This window comes from Pinus tabuliformis, chromosome 6 (assembly GCF_031772625.1).
Source record: "Pinus tabuliformis cultivar Carrire ecotype Pingquan chromosome 6, CPIR1, whole genome shotgun sequence".
NCBI lineage: Eukaryota > Viridiplantae > Streptophyta > Pinopsida > Pinales > Pinaceae > Pinus > Pinus tabuliformis.
In genome coordinates, this window is record NC_142292.1 from 341,355,388 (window position 1) to 341,369,181 (window position 13,794).

Sequence of the window (13,794 nt, forward strand, 5' to 3'; positions counted from 1 at the left end):
TAAGGACGACCCTGAATGGAGTCTCAGATGAATGGCAAGTCTTCTTCTAAAGTATATTGGGTAGGGAAAGGCTACCTTCATGGGAGGAGATGTGGGCAACCCTTCAACAAGAAGAATTAAGGAGGGATCTGGTTAAGGTCAACCTCAATGGCAGCAGTGGGAGTGGCACGAAGACCAAGGAGGAGGAGGAGAACGCAACTCTAGCATCAAAGGGACAATAGAAGCAAAAGCGGAAGAAGGACATTTCGAAGGTGAAATGTTTTAGATGTGGCGAGATGGCCACTTTGTATCCCAGTGTCCTTTGAAGCAAAAGGATAACGATGAGAAACATGATCCTAAGGCTGCTCCAACAAAAATTGACGAAGATGAGTTTGCCATGAGTGCCCATGCATCTCCAGGAGGGAAATGGGGCGATATAGAACTGTAGTCAGGAGGATTACATGTGGGCAGGATCCTTGAGGAACCCACCTCTTGGATCAATTCTACGGGAGCTCGAGATTCAGTAGTAGCGAGATGGTCGTAGTGTTAGATGATGCAGTGGGTTGGTTGGAGAGATAGATGTAGTAGCCTGAGACCAGAGACTGATCAACGTAGAGCAAGGTTGGCAGTAGTGCAGAAGTCAGCAACAACGCAGAAGATTCAGAGGGTCAGAGACTAGTAGCAGTCAGATTCCAACATTCACATGGTATTATGCTGAACACAGTTAGTTTAGAAATTTTGGATGTTTTTCCGTTGCTGAGCAGCAACAATTGGAAAATGACGCAGTGCAGAGCTAGCAGTGGCAGTGTTAGTAGCAGATGCAGAGGGAGTTGTAGTACAGATGCAACAGTGGCAGTGTTAGCAGTAGATGCAGAGGGAGCTGTAATACTGATGCAACAGTGGCATTGGCAGTGTCATGGGCAGTAGTACAGTAGCAGCAGCACAGTGTTAGTGGCAGCGACAATGCAGAAAGGAGATGCTTCAGAGATAGAGCAACATGCAGTTGGACATTGTTGCTAGAGCACTTTCCTCGCTAAGAGGGAGTGTTAGTTTTTGGTAGCATCGGATGTGCTCTAGCCATGAAAATTGGTGGAGAGGCTAAGGCACATGAGTTCTAAAGAACCCATAAACCGTTTGGTGAAATTCCACTCAGATTGTATTTTATTAAAATAATTAATATTTTTAATGGGGTTCCTAGGTCTAAACTTTAGGAAAATTAAAGTATTAATGGGTATTAATCAAAATATGGGTGAGAATGTTCTAGAAAGTAGATCAAGTCAAGTTTTTAATCTTAGTCGTTGATTAGAGACTTAATCTCGGCCGTTGAAGTCTCAACGAGAAAAGTATAAGGAGGAGGCTTGGGGTTCATTCAGAAAAACACACGGAGAGAATGAATTGATCTAGAGTTCAAAATTTCCGGGGCTAGGAAGCTGAGAAGTTCGAACTAAGTGATCATTCTACGGCAGAGGAGCAGGGATAGTTCAGGAATACTGGGCAGAGAGGCGGAGAGCCATTAGTGGAGGCAGCGCAACATCTAGAGGGATTGACGCTGAGCTAGTCTGGGCCCACACAATCTTGACGCAGAGCTAGAAGGGCTAGCGCAGAAGTGAGGCTGCCCTCACGTAGAAATCTGAAACTGCTAGAATAGCTGGGAGAGGTTGATGCAGAAGCTCCAGGAGGCAGAAGAGATAATGCAGGGCTGACACATAACCTGTAAGGCTGACGTAGGGCCTACACAAGGCCATCGCAGAGATAGCCGATGTTAGCCAGTTTTGCTGCCAGATCAGCAGGAAACTGCAGGGTGAAGTGAGGTAATCTCACTCAGTTTTCTGCCATTATATTTTTCTCTGTAACTAGATTGTTGGGAGGGCATCCAACATTGTATTCATAACTACTACTTAATGATATAAAACCCTCAGAGCTGTTGCACTGGTTTTCCTGCATTGGGTTTTTCTGAGGACTATTTTGTCCAAAAAATAACGGTGTCTTACGTATCTTGTTCTTTGCTCAGTTTCTTGTTTCATGTAATCAAATTAAATTGGTGTAGGATGTAGAAGTAATTTACTTCAGAATTGTTAAAATTGGCAACCAGGGCAAAACTTCATGTGGGTCATCTTATTCATGGCTAATAATATTTTTATTAGATTCCTCTCGTCGATAGGTGTAGGATTGATATAAAGATCATCCAATTCCGATAAGTATTCATGGAGATATGAATTTATTTTGATTATGGAATTATTATCAAGCCGACCTACAACTCATGTAGGCTCAGAAGCCCAACAGTCGCATCTATTCACCCACCAACGTTGTGTATAAATATAAGAGGACTTTTCCTCATTTGGACTCACTACTCTCATCACATCTCTCTCTCTCTACTACGCAGATATGAGTCTCTTCTCTACTGCGCTGAAATGCGTCTCTCTCTCTCACACATGTGAAGCCGGAAGCTGTTGAATTTGAAGCTGCAACTGCAGAAGTAAAGATTGACTTGCGTGGCCTAGAAGATCTCCTCTTTAGAACTGCGCTGTAGGTTTATCTGAACCTCCTTTGAAAGCCACAACTTTTTGTGGTGGAATGAAGTCAATCCGACGAACGGTTTGCAAGATATTGACTGCCCTAGTTTGAAGCCGGAAACTGCTGAAACTAAAGCTGCAACTGCAGAAGTAAAGATTGACTTGCGTGGCCTAGAAGATCTCCTCATCTGAACTGCGCTGTAGGTTCATCTGAACCTCCTCTGGAAGCCGAAACTTTTGGTGGTGGAATGAAGTCAATCCGACTGTCGGTTTGTGAGATATGGTCTGCCCTAGTTTGATAATGAAGCTGCTAATGTTGATGCTACTGATCTAGGGTTTGCTACTGCTGATATGAATCAGATTTATTGTACTATTTCTCTCTGCTGAATTATTGAAGATAAAAGAAGATTTGATCAAAGGGTTTCCCCACACATTGTGGGGTTTGTCCCTGGCTAGCCGCCACATCTTGTGTCTCTTGTCTTGGCTTGTTTTCTGTCGATCGTTTAATGTTCTGTCTGCACTTTACTTTATGTACATGTGATTGCTAATCGGTGGAATATAATAAGAAAAAGAAGTAAACTGTTATAAGCATAGAACATACCATAACTTAACATGGAATCAGAGCTGAGGTGAAGACAAAGCCCAAGCAAGAGCATGAGCAATCATTGAAGAGAAGATTGGCAAGGCTATCCTAAAAGAACTATGGGGTTCTCAACACTCTTTCCTGCCGAAGACAAGCTCCGTGAGAAAGCTGACTATCACGGATAGAAGATGTCTATCGATCTAACCCTTGAAGATCAAGGAGTGCTGGACCATGTAAGAGGCAATATTGTTGAGCCATGCATCTGCTGCTGGAACAAATGGAAAAATGGAGAAGTCAAAACAAAGAAGATCATCCGGGACTCTATCGACAAGCGCTTGGTGGCCTACATCTCTGATCTAGACGCCTCCAAAGAAATCTACGACAGACTGGTGAGTTTATTTAAAGTTAATGATGCAAATCAAGTTTTGTTTCTTAGAAATAAGTTGAGGGAAATCAAGAAGGGTAAAGATGAAAGTATGCAAGCATACTTCTTAAGAATCACCGAGATCAAGAACGATCTCCTATCTATTGGGGAAACCATTACTGACAGAGAAATGACACTCACAACTCTCGGAGGATTACCATCTAAATGGTATGTGTTCAGGACTACTCTTCTGAACAATAATGTAATTCCTAGTTTCGAGGAATTAATGGCTAGATGCATTCAAGAACAAACAAGGGTAGAAGAGCAGGAAATGCCCTTGCCTAAAGGTCCTCCTGCTGCTTTTTCTTCTCATGCTAAGAAAAGAAATAATTCTGGGTCTAAATCAAAAGGAAAGGCTGGACCTAAGGGTGGAAGAAAAGGATGATGTTACATCTGCGATAAAGCAGGTCACTATGCAAGGGAGTGCCCTGATAGAAAGGACTCACACCGGGACAATGATCAAAATCCCTCTGATGGCAAATCAAAGGAATGACAAATTCAACAGCAAAGGTAAGAGGAGAGCTGGGGATCGAGGAAGAGGACAACCATTCAAGAAGGCTAGAAAGTCCAGGATGTATTAAATGCACCTGACCTCAAAAAGAACCTAGTGTCCATCTCGGCAATGGAAGACAAAGGCTACAAGGTAACCTTAAGCAATGGCAAGGTATGTATATGGAAATGCCTTTACTCTTGGGTTTAGTGTTGATTCATCATATCAGGTCGATGGAAGTCCACTAGGTGTCATGTCTTGTGACACAACTCTTTAGTCCGAACTTTGGCATCGGAGGTTTGCCCACCTTCATTACAAAGCTCTACCCGATGTAAGACAGATGGTAACATGGATGCCCGAATTCCAAGTAGAGAAAGAAGGTGTATGTCCGGGATGTGCCAAAGGAAAGCTCAAAAGGGGACCATTCCCCTCAAGCCAAAGCAAGACCTCTGATATATTACAATTGGTTTACTCAGGCATACCTGAGGTTGGCATTAAGAGGGAGACTACTACACCACATACTCCTGAGCAGAATGGTGTGGTGGGAAGGAAGAACCACACGATGATGGAAGTTGTCCGAGCCATGCTACATGATCAAAGACTTCCAAAGTTTCTATGGGCTGAAACTACAATCACCGCCGTATATGTACAAAATCGATGCCCTCATCAAGCATTGAGTTCCTAAACTCCTGAAGAAATGTTCACCACCGGTCAAAAGGGAAGTCGTGATTAGTCATGATGTCACCTTTGACAAAGATATGGCTCTCAGCAAGGTGGACAATCTGCTGACTTTGAGTAGCTCTTAAGAAGCCGACACCAGGGAACCGAAAGAAAAGGATGATGAATCATTGCCTAATGTAGAAGAACCCATGGATCCGATTGATCCTCATCTACATGAGCCTTCCTCTTCTAGGAAGAGGCCTTCATGGCTTAGGGGGATACTTGATGATGTTGAAGGACATGCTGCACCCTGAGGAACCTTCCATCAAAGTAAGAAACTTAACAGGTATCAGGGATACCTGACCATCATGAGCACAATCATACAAAATGAACCTTCATCATTCTCAGATGTCATCAAGCATTAACTATGGAAGGATGTTATGACCATAGAATATGAGTCTATTATGGAGAATGATGTCTGGGAAGTAGTTCCCAGACCCTGGACATGACAATTGTTACTTCAAAATGGCTTTACAAGATAAAGCATGCAGCAAATGGAAGTATGGAAAAGTATAAGGTTCATTTTGTTGCTCGTGGTTTATCCCAGAAGGGAGGTATAGACTATGATATTTGCACCTGTTGCCAGATATACGACCATCCGCTTGATCATAGCCCTTGTGGCTTCACAAGGATGGAACCTACATCAGATGGATGTCAAGACTGCGTTCTTGCACGGCTCGATCAAAGAAGAGGTCTATGTGGAGCAACCCGAAGGATTTGAGATCTATGATTGAAAATCTCATGTATGCAGGTTGAAGAAAGCTCTCTATGGGCTGAAGCAAGCACCCCGAGCATGGTATGAGAGGATCGATTGCTACTTGATGAAGCTGGGATTCACTAGGAGTGAAGCTGATACTAACCTTTACTTTAAGGTTGAAGATGACAAGCCTCTCATATTGGTGTTGTATGTGGATGACCTCTTTGTAACAGGTGCAAACCCTCTCATTCACAAATGTAAGAGGGAGATGGCTTCTGAATTTGAAATGAAGGACCAAGGACTTGAAGTGTGGCAAAAGCCAAGGGAAATTTTCCTATCTCAAGGAAAATATGTGGTAAATATATTGGAAAGATTCGGTATGATGGACTGCAAGCCTGTGACTACCTCGAGGATCTTAACTTTTAGAAGTTATATGGTAGTGATGTCGGACCAGACTTGGGAAATGCCTCTGAGTTTCAAAAACTCATTCGCATTGATGTTCTTGGTGAACCTCCGTCCGAACATATGTTTTGCAGTTAGCATTGTGAGCTCATATTTGGTTGAGCCTCACTGGATTGATGCCAGGAATCTTCTGAGATGTCTTCAGGACACAATCTCTCATGGATTAAGATACACTGCCGGAGATGTGAGACTACTTGGATATACTGATGTTGATTGGGCAGGCATTGTGGTGGACCATAAGAACACTTCCGGGTACTGTTTCACCTTGGGATCTGCTTCGATATCCTGGATGAGCAGGAAGCAGAAGTCGGTGGCTTTGAGCACCGCCGAAGCAGGATATATTGTTGCTAGCATAACCTCGTGTGAGGCAGTTTGGTTGCAAAAGCTCTTCAGTGAGCTGTTTGGATTTACATTGGATACCACTGTGATTCTCTGTAACAACCAGAGGTGGGATTCGATTATTGAGGAATCCCGTATTCGTCAATTGCTCCAGCAGATAGACATCATCTGGGATATGGTAGTCGATGAGCAAGGAAGCTCCATCACATTAAGATGATGTAAAGGTTGATACACCTTGTCAAAGCCCCGAGGAAAGATCTAATCTGTGATTTTCCCAAACGACTTGGAGTCGGCAAGAAACCCTTGTACAAGGGCCCTGCATGTTGCATACATTGAGCTCTGGGAGCTCTGAGGGCTTGCGGTTCCTACTGGAGCAACATATGACCACAGGGTGACTCACCCTCCCCTGGTGGTGCACTGGAACAAGATGATTCGCTCTCTTGTGGGACTAGATGATTCGCTCTCTTGTGGAACAGGATGATTCGCTCTCCTGTGTAGCAGGATGATTAGTTCTCCTGTGAGGCCTGGATTGATGTGTTCTCCATGGCAGCCTGGATTGATGTGTTCTCCATGGCAATTGTAGCAGGATTGATGTGTTCTCCTGTGAGGCCTGGATTGATGTGTTCTCCATGGCAATTGTAGCAGGATTGATGTGTTCTCCTGTGAGGATAGGATTGATTAGTTCTCCTGTCGAGGCATCCTACCCATGCAGTCTGGGACTCATGGGAAGTACCTCTCATCTGATCAATGAGCAGGGAAATGAAGTTAGGGACCATAGTAGTACCGATGGACGCATCGTTGTAACTACCGTACTCCCTACGCTAGGATGACCTCCATTGATCTGGGATCAATGATACTGGTCTGGGACCAGTGGTAGGAGTTGTACCATACTATGACGCTGACTTCGGGTCGGTTGAGACTGGTCTGGGATTAGTGGTACATACTCTGAGACTGACTTTGAGTCAGTGGAGGATGATATTGGTCTGGGACCATTGGAGTTGTACTCACTATGACGCTGACTTTGGGTTGGTTGAGACTGGTCTGGGACCAGTGATACATACTCTGAGACTGACTTTGAGTCAGTATGATACATCCTCGATCATTTCTTCTTCTTCATAATTCGGACAAAAGCAGAGCAGAATAGAACAATGCAAGAGCAGAGTAGAACAGAGCAGAACAGTACAGATCAGTGCAGGCAGAACAAGACAAAGCAAAACAAGCAGAATAGAGCAGAGCAGGGCAAGGGTCAGGCTGTACAAGGCAGTGCATTTGATGGATGAATAGTAATGACCGATAGACAGATTGCAGATGAAGTTCTCCATGGTTGAGAGGGAGTATTAAAATTGGCAACCAGGGCAAAACTTCATGTGGGTCATCTTATTCATGGCTAATAATATTTTTATTAGATTCCTCTCGTCGAGAGGTGTAGGATTGATATAAAGATCATCCAATTCCGATAAGTATTCATGGAGATATGAATTTATTTTGATTATGGAATTATTATCAAGCCGACCTACAACTCATGTAGGCTCAGAAGCCCAACAGTCGCATCTATTCACCCACCAACGTTGTGTATAAATATAAGAGGACTTTTCCTCATTTGGACTCACTACTCTCATCACATCTCTCTCTCTCTACTGCGCAGATATGAGTCTCTTCTCTACTGCGCTGAAATGGGTCTCTCTCTCTCACACATGTGAAGCCGGAAGCTATTGAATTTGAAGCTGCAACTGCAGAAGTAAAGATTGAGCGTGGCCTAGAAGATCTCCTCTTTAGAACTGCGTTGTAGGTTCATCTGAACCTCCTTTGAAAGCTGCAACTTTTGGTGGTGGAATGAAGTCAATCCGACGAACGGTTTGCAAGATATCGACTGCCCTAGTTTGAAGCCGGAAACTGCTGAAACTGAAGCTGCAACTGCAGAAGTAAAGATTGACTTGCGTGGCCTAGAAGATCTCCTCATCTGAACTGCGCTGTAGGTTCATCTGAACCTCCTTTGGAAGCCGAAACTTTTGGTGGTGGAATGAAGTCAATCCGACTGTCGGTTTGTGAGATATGGTCTGCCCTAGTTTGATAATGAAGCCGCTAATGTTGATGCTATTGATCTAGGGTTTGCTACTGCTGATATGAATCAGATTTATTGTACTATTTCTCTCTGCTGAATTATTGAAGATAAAAGAAGATTTGATCAAAGGGTTTCCCCACACATTGTGGGGTTTGTCCCTGGCTAGCCGCCACATCTTGTGTCTCTTGTTTTGGCTTTTTTTCTGTCGATCGTTTAATGTTCTGTCTGCACTTTACTTTATGTACATGTGATTGCTAATCGGTGGAATATAATAAGAAAAAGAAGTAAACTGTTATAAGCATAGAACATACCATAACTTAACAAGAATTTTTCAGAAAATAACTTGATAATGTATATTAAAATCAAATAGGAGAAGTAAATTCAGTTTTGCTACAGTAGGGGTTCCTTGAGTATAGGAATCTTCACATAGAAGGTTACAATGGAAGCTTTGACCTAAAAATCATTGACTCAAGCATGAAACCCATGCTTTAATAAGTCAATTTCTTTTACAATAAAAATTCTTTTTCTTTCTTTTGACAAATACATTACATCATGACTCATACAATTACGAAGATCGACACTAGTTACATTTTTCAACACTCCCTCTTAATTAGGGATTTATTCATAATTACATATATACAGAGGTACATGGAAGATCTCAAAATGATATGCTCTATGAAGAGTCACAAAATACACAATGCTACATATTAGATACTTGACTAGTGTACTCTAATCGGGTGGGACTAAGTTGTACTCAAGCTTTAGCCACTCTAGGTACCATCAGGCTTTTAAGCTTTAACACCAACCTAGGGATCTAGGTGCATATCCAAGGTCAGAGCTCCATGACCAACACCACCCTCCCTACTTCAGGATTTAGAAATCAACACATAGGTTGGCGATATGTCCTCCCAAGCATCTTGTTGCCACAAGAAGCTTCATCTCTCCTTATCAACTAAATTAGATATATATCCACCAACATGCTTCAAATGTTCAAATCTTTTACAGAGAGATCCTGCACAATCGCAACCCTAATCAGTAATAAACCTTCAAGTATATATACAAGTAAACACGAACCTTTGGGGTCCTTAATTATTCTGATGTTACTTATATCATGAATCAAGTTATCTAAATACAATTTGTCAGAAGCTTTTTTCTTCTTTCACTTCTTTAGTAGCACCAAATAAAACCTTAGTACTTCTCAAATCTTTTGTTTGCAAATCCATCTGTAGTACTTTCATTCATTCTTCAAGGTATTTACTTATGACAGTCATAATATGCCCTCCCTCTTAATTGGGGAGATATACCTTTTCTTTCATCCAAGCTCCCTCTCAACTTACGGAGATCAACGACTTCCTTCTTTTATAACATTGTAGAGATTACAATATTTCAAGGCTTTATTTCTTTCTCATGGCATCAAGGTCATCTTGATCATCATCATGCTCATTATTATTATCATCTTCAATTACGAACATCTTCAATATCTTGAAGATTATGTACCTGCAAAAATTTAATAACAAGTACAACAAAATACAACTATATAGAAGCATGAAGTCAACTATATCAAAATCATGGAAGCATCAAAACATTCAAGCTTTAGACATCAAATACCTAAACCGAGTTAGGTTGATATTCAATAAGGGTCACATCTTTTATATTCAAGACTTTAACAACTTGCTATGGTTTTGTCACAATCCCTAGACTCCATCATCATGACTTAAAGCAACTCAATCAAGATATCAATCCTATCATAGCACTATAAATCTAAGGTTTCATACATGTCAAATTTTACTAAGGTTTGTCGCAAACCCTAGACTAAATCATATCAATAATTGAAAACAATATACTTCTAGGGTTTCATTATCATGCCCTAGAATATCGATCTCTACTAGGGTTTTGTTATATACCCTAGATTTCATCAACAATCAAGATAATATACTCTCTCTCACACGCACACACACCCATATATATATATCTATTAGGTAAACTTCAAGATACAAACATTAATACATTGGCGTTAGCTATACAACAATTTTGACCAGGCTAGGGTTTCGATCATACAAATGAATACACACTTAGGGTTTCATTCCTAGGATCTTAATTTAGTTATTACAAGGGTTTTGTTCATACACTGTAATTCACTAAACCCTAAAAATCTAGGGTTTTATTAACAACAAACCCTAAAGGATTTCATCAACAATCAAGATAGTATACTTGCATATATATATATATATTAGGTAAACATCAAACATTGAAGTTAGATATACAACAATTTTGACCAGGCTAGGGTTTCGATCATATGGATGAATATACACTTAGGGTTTCATTCCTAGGATCTTCCTTTAGTTATTAAAAGGGTTTTGTTCATAAACCCTAATTCACTAAACCCTAAAAATCTAGGGTTTCATTAACAACAAACCCTAAACTTAAAAACAATAGGATTTCTAGACTTTATCAACCCCAAAGTAGACTATGGCTTTATTAAATATTATTAACATCGACATACCCTTAGCATTAAGAGGCTAGGGTTTTACAGTGAACCCTAAAGGTTAGGGTTTCACAAAAATGAACAAGAAACAATATAACGGGGGTAGTTTCAATCTAATGATTAATCACCTAACAAGAATCTTTATGATTCAAAACCCTAGACATAAAGATGTCAGTAATATAAAGAAAATTTCAAAAGAAGAATGATCATACCTTTTGTATAAAGAAAACCTTGCAACAAATCTTCTAGTCTATGACATACCTTGAGTTGTTCTTTAACAAACCTTGTAAGACATCCATTCTTGAAGGGCTTCCTTTGCAACATAACTTCTTTCATGAATCAAGTCTTTCCTTTGAAGTCTCCTCCACAGTCTTTGTGTATTTTGCATGCTTTCCTACGAAGGAAAATATAAAGAAAAAATTATTGGTATACAATACGGACAAATTGCGTGGTGAGGAGGAAACCAAACATAAAGAGGAAACAAAGAACAATATACTTATCTTTTGGTAAAATGGTTAAGGCTCCCTCTTAAATCAATCTTTATGAGGGAAACCTACAAGCTAGACAATCCAAAAATGTTCTAACAAGATATATTAGATCTACAAACTCTAGAAATCAAAACATATTACAAAACTTAAAATAGTAGATTAAGAAGGATATGTAAGTGGAGACTTAATAATATAAGTCTTTGACTTTAGATTCTTCAGTCTTGTTTTTCTTAGGTGGAGCTTCATCGAGAACATTTACATGTTCTCCTTCTCTCTTCTTGTTCTTGGATTTTCAGGACATTGACTTTTGTAGTGTCCCATCTTATGACAATTATAACATTCAATCTTTGATAGATCAACCTTCTTCTTTGGACCTTGAACTTCCTGTATGCTTCCTTTTTCTTGTGATGAGCAGAGTAGGGATTTGAAGTGTTGTCTTCTTCATCCTCCTTCTTGTTACTCACTAATTAGATGCAAACTTCTTCTTGATTTCATGCATTCCACATTTGTTCAAAGGTTGGAGTATCTTTCCAATTGCTAATTCTTGATGCAAAAGAGCTCCAAGATTTTGGTAGACCTAGTAGTGCAACGATCAAGGGTTCTTTCTCTGGTAAAATTTCATCAGTAGCTTGAAGTTCATATCTTATTGTAGATATCCTTACAAAATATGATGACACAGTGTCGTCTTTTGTCATCTTTATTGTTCTTAGTTCATTCTTGAGACTAGCTATCTGACCAATATTCTTGATGGTGAACAACTTGGAGAGGGATTCATACATTTCTTGAGCGGAATCTATATTGGATATGTATGGGATTAGATTGTCCTTTACTCCATCTACTATTAGATTCATGGCCAAGATGTCGGTTTCCCTGAATTTCTCCTTTCCTGCATCATCTGTAGGTTTCTTAATTTTTCCTTGAACAAGATCCAAAACTTTATGCTTAGCGAGAATAAGATCTATCCTCTTCTTCCATGCCCTGTAGTTGGAGGTTCCTTCTAGCTTGTTTTTAGACTTCATTGTCATGTCTTCTTTTCTTGATATAGTAGACTTTCCTCTTCTTATATGATCCTTTCCTTTGACTCTTTTAGTAGATCTTCAAGATGCCTTTTTCTTCCTTCTTCACCCTAGCTCTGAAATCATGTTAGAAAATCAGAAAGACAGAAATATTTTCTTATGTTGATAATTACTTGTGATATTCTTGTACTCTTATTATCTTTTATGTTTTTCTTTTATCTTCTTTTCATTAAGCAATCATCAAATCAAAACATGAAGATCAACGACCCCAGATGTAGGCACTCAACTAGTGCTAAAATCCCTCTCTAGGGGAAAACCCAGTCAAACTCTTCCACTAATCAAATTGAGATAGACCAAGACCTTAGACCTGACCAAAAGACCTTCCTCCTCTACCAAGTCAGCCTTCCAATATGATTCAACAAACTTCAGTAGTCTCCTCTAGTCTAGTAGCTACACCCTAGTAACAATCCAAAATTTCGGCCCAACTACTCCAGAGTTTCGGCCCAGCGACAATACTGCAATTTTGGCCCTTCCAGTAACCCAACAAGTTTGCACATGTGGGACAACGATAGAGAAAAATCGACTTTTTTTTCTTGACAAAGACTTCCTTCTCCTTCGCTAGGGTTTCCTTCCCCTTTCTTAAATTTTTCACCCTTTTTCTGCTTCCAGCAACTGCAAATCGAACTTCTTGTGAATGTGCTCCAAATGAGTCGAGTTGCTGCCCTTTTATAGTAGTTTCTGCCTCTTTAATTAGGCCGACTTGTCCAAGTTGGGGTTGACTTGGTGGAGGAGCCTTAAATGACCTATTTTACATAAAAATAAATTTCTTTCTTGATTTATAGAGCCCAAGAAGGGTCTTTTACATTATGACATGGACAAGGACACTTGACATAAACCCTAGGATCCTACAATGGAGGCTTTGACCTAAAAATCATTGACCCAAGCATGAAACCCATGCTTTAATAAGGCAATTTCTTTTACAATAAAATTTCTTTTTCTTTCTTTTGACTAATACATTACATCATGACTCAAATACAATTATGAAGACAGACACTTGTTACATTCTTCAACACCATCACCTTCATCACTATTTTTGGGGTCCTTCCACTCATTTTGGCACATGAGGGACTTCACTAGGCCTTTCAATGGCCCTCCTAGCTATTGTATTACCATTTTGGCCCTCTTGAGAAGCTTATTTTTCATATTATGGAGCTATTTGGTGGGTTTGTCACCAAAAGGACGTTATTTTGCACATTATTTTCATTGTAGGGGCATCATTAGACCTAATTAGGAAAATTGAACCCTTATAGGATGATATATATTGATGATAGGATCATTTGATTGTCATCATTACTTGGATTGGTATCTCTCTCTTCTTGAGAATTTCGCTATAGGTATTGATGGAACAATTTGATAAATCTTGATGCATTTCGATGTTTGGATAACTTTTCTTGGTCTTGGAGCTTTGATTTTCTCTCTCTTCGATGATTGGATATACTTGCTATACTCGTAAGTGCTCCTTTTCATGGTTTATCT

General features: G+C 40.1%; 1 protein-coding gene across 1 annotated transcript in view; it reads left to right on the forward strand.

Moving 5' to 3' along the window:
• LOC149258693 (GTP-binding protein At2g22870-like) overlaps positions 1–13,794 on the forward strand; it is a 125,867-nt gene that overhangs the window by 70,664 nt on the left and 41,409 nt on the right. The window lies entirely within an intron of this gene.